Consider the following 6,925-nt stretch of genomic DNA (forward strand, 5'->3'; position numbering starts at 1 on the left):
TTATAGTACTAAGTTTAACTGTTTATTTTACGTGCAGTGGATTAGTGTGCACCTTGGTTTAAAGGTGTGAAAATTCCTTCCTTTGATGACATTTCTTTTAAATTACATTTTATTCAAAGGTCTTGAGAGTACTTGGCTAAGATATACACAGGCATTGGGTACAGGATGTTGTATATATCATAGGTTATTAGGTTATCTATTCAGCACACTAAGAATGCTAACCTGTTATTCCTCACTGGGGTACACATGTGATAACTTTATGCTGTCACAACTTTTTTTTACCTTATTTGATATCAAGTCTATTAACATTACAGGTCATGCCTTGAATAAACTGATTTGCAAAATATTCAATTGAAATGAAATGGAAGTATAGGTGTTGACTCCTTCTTAACTTACCTATTTCATTTCAATCGCCTATCATGTAATTTCATATCATTTAATCTCTTACCATCTATTTCACCTTTTATCATCTATTTCATTTCATTTAACATCTTACCATCTATTTCATTTCATTTAACATCTTACCATCTATTTCATTTCATTTAACATCTTACCATCTATTTCATTTCATTTAACATCTTACCATCTATTTTGTTTCATTTAACATCTTACCATCTATTTTGTTTCATTTAACATCTTACCATTTATTTCATTTTGTTTAACATCTTTCCATTTATTTCGTTTCATTTAACATCTTTCCATCTATTTCATTTCGTTTAACATCTTTCCATCTATTTCATTTCATTTAACATCTTACCATCTATTTCGTTTCGTTTAACATCTTTCCATCTATTTCATTTCGTTTAACATCTTTCCATCTATTTCATTTCATTTAACATCTTACCATCTATTTCGTTTCGTTTAACATCTTACCATCTATTTCATTTCGTTTAACATCTTTCCATCTATTTCATTTCATTTAACATCTTACCATCTATTTCGTTTCGTTTAACATCTTACCATCTATTTCATTTCGTTTAACATCTTACCATCTATTTCGTTTCGTTTAACATCTTACCATCTATTTCGTTTCGTTTAACATCTTTCCATGTATTTCATTTCATTTAACATCTTTCCATGTATTTCATTTCGTTTAAGATCTTACCATGTATTTCATTTGGTTTAACATCTTTACATGTATTTAGTTTCGTTTAACATCTTTCCATGTATTTAGTTTCGTTTAACATTTTTCCTTTTATTCAATTTGTTTAACATCTTACCATGTATTTCATTTCGTTTAACATCTTACCATGTATTTCATTTCGTTTAACATCTTTCCATGTATTTCATTTCATTTAACATCTTACTATGTTTTTCATTTCCTTTAACATCTTACTATGTTTTTCATTTCCTTTAACATCTTACTATGTTTTTCATTTCCTTTAACATCTTACTATGTTTTTCATTTCCTTTAACATCTTGCCATTTATTCACTTCTATTTCACCGCTTGCCATCTATTTCATTTCATTTTACATTTAACAAACTATTTCACCCTTACAATTTATTCCTGTGTATTATTAAACAATGATATATATCAAAAACTCAGTTGCAACATATTTCAAGGAAAAAAGAGATAGAAAAGGAACAGATCAAGTTTTTATAAGTAATAAGTTATTCAGAGGTTTATATAAATAAAACATTTGATTAAACCACAGTCTCTTACAACATATAAATCAATTCTAACACTGCAATTAGAAACATCAATATTTCTTTACACTTCACTTGATCAATTTAAAAAACTTTAAGGATTTATGAACAAATTTGATTTCTGTTTTTGGCTTCTTCCATTTTAATGTGAACTATTTACATGTTTTGCTTTGACAAAATGTAGCTTGTATTAAAAATGGAAGGATTATATTTTTCAAACAATATCTAGATCTTATATTTTATAAAGAGTATGTAAAACTTTGGCAGTGTTGAGAAAAGAGAAAGTTGTGAAGTTACAATAGGATTAACTCTGTAATCTTTTAATCCACCTTAATCCTTATAGAGAGGACAACAGTACTTCTTCCAATAGTAAATTTCAAAGACATCTTAAATTTGTTTGTCACCTTTTAGAAACAGTGAAACATTGAGCCAACAAGTTTTACTGTAGGAAATACCTTATTGGATACTGTTCAATATTTGATATTCTTGTTAAAAATCACCCTTATATTTGGGAAGATTTCAAGAATTGTAATTTCAAGTGCAAACTTTTGTTTTCATAGTATTAGGATAGTCCATGTCTTTCTCTAGCCGAAATTGAATTCAAAACATTTACCATAGGGTTGTGAATTTAAAAGTTTTGTGAGTCATTGTTTGCCTTGCATTTTCTTCTGTGAAATTGCACGGTTCACTTCAAAATCTTCATCACTGTTGTGAAAACTTTTCAAATATATCCCTTGGAAATGTTATTCATCTTGAGTACATATGTTATAACAAATTCTTGATAATTTATAAGTTTTGAGGATATGTTGATCTTTTTTTCAATTGAACGAAATAGTTAATCAATTGGATGTTTGAGAGAAAAATTGTTCAAAATTGTGAAATTATGTAATTGTTTTTGAATAATTAATTTTAGTCTAGTTCATCCATGTGTAGACTGAAAATTGCAAATTATTGTCTGTGAAAACAACATAATGTGTTCTATATTCTAAAATTCAGAATTGGAGAACTGAGATTTGGAAGTATTCTGTGAAAAAGTTGAATTCATGGAAATTTTAGTGATTATAGGATTAATTTAACTTTTTGAGATTGAGGTTCTTTAACTCTCTAGATGTGTTTTTTATTCTAAACTTGAGTTATTGAACTTTTTCTGCACGAATTTTATTTCATGTTTGGAAGTCCAAGTGTTGTGTATTGTGTATGTAAGATTTGCTTGGTAGATGGAGAGAACTTGATATTTTTCTGAAACGATCAGTATCATAGCCAGAATAAGGAATAATAATAATATGTAGCTATCAATGGACCAGTGATAATGAAATAGTGGAAGTTCTCTGGTAATTTGAACATGGAACATCTCAAGAAATGTGGGTAAGGAATCTTAAGAAATGAAGGAAATTTTTTCAGGTTTTCAAATATTTCATATTTTTATTCCTTTGGAATAATATATATGCAAATAATAAATGATCATGATACCAACAGCTAATAGAAGGCCAAAAATGTAATTGTATATATTTAAAAGGTGTTTTTATTATTTTATTATTTTTTGTATAATGAGGTATATAATTTATATCATTAATATTTAACAAGAGAACTTATGACTGATTTCATTATATCAGTAATATTTGCAAACTTTTCGTAATACCATATAATTACTGGATTGTTGTTGAACCAGAAGTCAAAATTTAATTCTGGTAAGAGCAACTGATTGCTCTCTCAGCTGGTAAAGGAAATATTTAGATGACCTGTCCCTTTGACTTGTGACAATTTGAATATAAAATCAATATTCAGATTCTAAACCTTTTTTTACTATAGACTGTACATGAGATGTTGACATAAAAACCTTCAGTCTGAGTACCAAAAGATTTCACTAATACACTGTCCATACTAGTTTCTCTTCCAAATAGATCATAAGATAATCCCTCGGAATGATAGAGCAAAATATAAGATAATCCTCCGGAATGGAGCGAGAAAATAAAGGCTTAACGAATGTTGTTTGATGTTTAGTTGATGAGTGGACAAACAGTCCAACTGTCAACGAACGACCTTTATCACTTACAAAGACTGGAGGATGCAGATTGGTGAAAAGTGAGCTGAATGTGAAATACCAAAATGAAGTTTGTTATTTGTTTAAGAGGACGCTATACATGATAGGAAAACAAATTGTACAGCTCGTTTAGTCTCTAGTCATCACCATGTACAAATTAACTCAGGTTTTTAACTGACAATCTCTCAATAACCTGTACCCTGCTTCAATCTTTTCTAAATGTTGTGACTCAAGAGGGAGCAAGGGTTGAAATTGCATAGTTTCTCTAGTAATACTTCAGAAGTGTGGATGTTATATCAATAGTTTGGAGTAATCTTGTGAATGTTTTTGAATTTTGTCACTAATAAAATATGATTCCACGGATTTTTCTGAGACTGGATTAAAACACCCATTGGAGATAAATTATTTATTTGAGGTAGATTACTATTAATTATCTCATGTATAGGTATGTATAGGTATAAGTTTTAATTTTTGTGGTAAAGATTCTTTTAGAGAAAATATTGAGATATCTTAGATGACTACTTCGGGCAAAAAATGTTTTCAAGTACTATATGTTCAATTTTCCAAATTTGGCCCTATCAGCAAGTTTAGGGCCAGATATGAAATTTCACGTTTTTTGGAGAGTTGTTCCAATCCATTTTTGGATCACTAGTTTTTGATAATTTTCACCTAGATAAAAGCCATATTTGACATAATTTTTTGTATCTTTACAAAGCATGTGGGGCACACAAAAAAAAGACATTGAATTGGGTAGGGAGAGCTTACCAGGTATTCTATCTATGGATGCCTTGTTTTCTCATTTCTAGTTGTCTTTAGTGATACAAAATAGTTGTCATATTCTACCTCAACTGAATTTGTCAACTTCTGGACTGTAGCCTAAGTTTTGGATTGTAGGTAAGATGAGTATGTGTTTCAATGAAAATAGTTGGACAAAAGCTACTAAAAAATATTTTTAACTGAATAAGTATCAAATGATGATAACCAGTGAATATACCATCAGCATTGCACTGATTTCATCGTATTGAATTGTTTTGATTAAAGTAAATTTGTTTCAGTCATCATTTATGTTTACAAAATTTAACATTATACTATAATAAAATATAGAATGTTTACACATGGTGTTGAAAGTGCTAATCTCATCCAAAATAGTGTGGGAGACTTGAAAATATTTTAGATTTAAATTCATACTTTCTGTACACAAATATCAATTTTTTTTTTAAGTATATATGATAAATTAGCCTTGTAAAACGCCCTGCTCCAACAAAATTGATAAAATAAAGGATAAGAAATTCAACAAACTGATATCAGAAGTAAATTTTGTTGGATTTTGTAAACTGATTTTGTATAGTGATGATGTTGTGATTTTAAGTAGAAAACTTTTGTTCTGATCATCTGATGAACTTTCACAATGTGATTTATTATTCAACCTGTATACCTTTCTTGTTAAGAACTTCAATTATATATACTGCACTACTGACTCCAGTTTCCCAAAAAATCTTACAGTCTTGTCATAAGGTCGTTATTTCTCAATATAGAATTCCTCACTTGTTGCAAGATTTATTGAGGAAAAGGGCCCAGAACTATTTGAGAATACAATTAATTTTCAGTTTTATTACTTTTCTTGAAAACGCCTTATCAATACTACACCCTGGAATAAGTGGCTGCAAAATCTAGTTTGTGTAATAATCATCTACATGGAGTATTACATCATCACCATGTAAAGTGGTGTAGGACATGATGTAGCTGGTATTTAGTTGTGGAAAGTTTTCATGTCAATATGACCAGGGGTAGACTTGTTAACATTATTTAATCAAGTTAGTTTCTAGTTTCAGGTATTTTACCCACTCCATTCACCTTTTAACATTTAATCTTTAGCTTCATTCTGTCTCCTTCTTGTAAAAACTTTTGTCTTTCTCTCTAATGATTTGACTTCATTTTGTCTCACTGATACACTTTAAACTTCACACCTTACAGTTAAGTTAGAATTTAAATCTGTAACTTACAGATCTGTCTCATTCAATTCTAACTTTCTGAGTTCACAGTAGGAGAAAATACAATTTTAATGGACTAATTAAGGAAATCGGTTTTATACTATTAATTTTGTCTGTGACATTAGATTTATCAGATTTGTAAAAATATATCATGAAGTAAAATACAAGTTATCATGATATAACATACAATTTATCATGATGTAAAATACATTATATTGTGATGTAAAATACAGTTCATCATGATATACAGAATAATTTATCATAATATAGAATGAACTGTATCATAATGTAAAGTACAGTATATCATAATGTGAAGTACAGTATATCATAATGTAAAGTACAATTTATAATAATGTGAAGTACAGTATATTATAATGTAAAGTACATTTGATCATAATGTGAAGTACAGTATATCATAATGTAAAGTACAATTTATAATAATGTGAAGTACAGTATTTCATAATGTGAAGTACAGTATTTCATAATGTGAAGTACATTTGATCATAATGTGAAGTACAGTATTTCATAATGTGAAGTACATTTGATCATAATGTGAAGTACAGTATTTCATAATGTGAAGTACAATCTATAATAATGTGAAGTACAGTATTTCATAATGTGAAGTACATTTGATCATAATGTGAAGTACAGTATTTCATAATGTGAAGTACAATCTATAATAATGTGAAGTACAGTATATCATAATGTAAAGTACATTTGATCATAATGTAAAGTACATTTGATCATAATGTGAAGTGCAGTATTTCATAATGTAAAGTACAATTTATGATAATGTGAAGTACAGTATATCATAATGTAAAGTACAATTTATAATAATGTGAAGTACACTATATCATAATGTAAAGTACATTTGATCATAATGTGAAGTACATTTGATCATAATATGAAGTACAGTATTTCATAATGTGAAGTACATTTGATCATAATGTGAAGTACAGTATATCATAATGTGAAGTACATTTGATCATAATGTAAAGTACATTTGATCATAATGTGAAGTACATTTGATCATAATGTGAAGTACAGTATTTCATAATGTGAAGTACAGTATTTCATAATGCGAAGTACAGTATTTCATAATGTGAAGTACAATCTATAATAATGTGAAGTACAGTATATCATAATGTAAAGTACATTTGATCATAATGTAAAGTACATTTGATCATAATGTGAAGTGCAGTATTTCATAATGTGAAGTACATTTAATCATAATGTGAAGTACAG

The sequence above is a fragment of the Lottia gigantea genome (genome assembly GCF_000327385.1).
Source record: "Lottia gigantea unplaced genomic scaffold LOTGIsca_3, whole genome shotgun sequence".
Taxonomy (NCBI): Eukaryota; Metazoa; Mollusca; class Gastropoda; family Lottiidae; genus Lottia; species Lottia gigantea.